Source organism: Octopus bimaculoides, chromosome 3 (genome assembly GCF_001194135.2).
Source record: "Octopus bimaculoides isolate UCB-OBI-ISO-001 chromosome 3, ASM119413v2, whole genome shotgun sequence".
In the NCBI taxonomy this organism is placed as follows: Eukaryota; Metazoa; Mollusca; class Cephalopoda; order Octopoda; family Octopodidae; genus Octopus; species Octopus bimaculoides.
Window position 1 is genome coordinate 131,271,471 of NC_068983.1, and position 503 is coordinate 131,271,973.

Sequence of the window (503 nt, forward strand, 5' to 3'; positions counted from 1 at the left end):
TATATATATATATATGAGAGTAAGATCTAGGGATCCAAGTACAGGAAGTTTGTAAGATTCAAGCAGTCTGTGACAGGTATAGAAAGTAAATAGTGAACAGTGTACGACCAGGAACAATAACACTGGTCAACAAAGAATTTGTCCTAAGGAAAAGATTACCTGTATCTTATATGTTTTTGCATGCAGAATCCCAAAATAATGTCAAATTATCAGTATCTGTGCCACCTTATCCCCCTTCAACACACTCACATACACGCACACAAACACACCCACACACATACACACCACCATCACCACCACACCACACAAACAAACATGTCTGTATGCATGCATAGATTATTTGAAATGGTGTACAGATTTTATATTTTAAGGAAAACGAGGCAGTTAGGATTTGGATAAAAACTATTTATTTAGGGCTTTTATCCCTTTAAGGGATTCACCAACAATAATTTTTTTCACAATAAAATTCAAAGTTTTTATATGCATGTAAGTTGAAACAATTC

The 503-nt window shown here is 34.4% G+C and overlaps 1 protein-coding gene across 1 annotated transcript in view; it reads right to left on the bottom strand.

Annotated features, from left to right (window-relative positions):
* LOC106874079 (stAR-related lipid transfer protein 5) overlaps positions 1-503 on the bottom strand; it is a 202,687-nt gene that overhangs the window by 149,497 nt on the left and 52,687 nt on the right. The gene's annotated exons all lie outside the window — the stretch shown is intronic.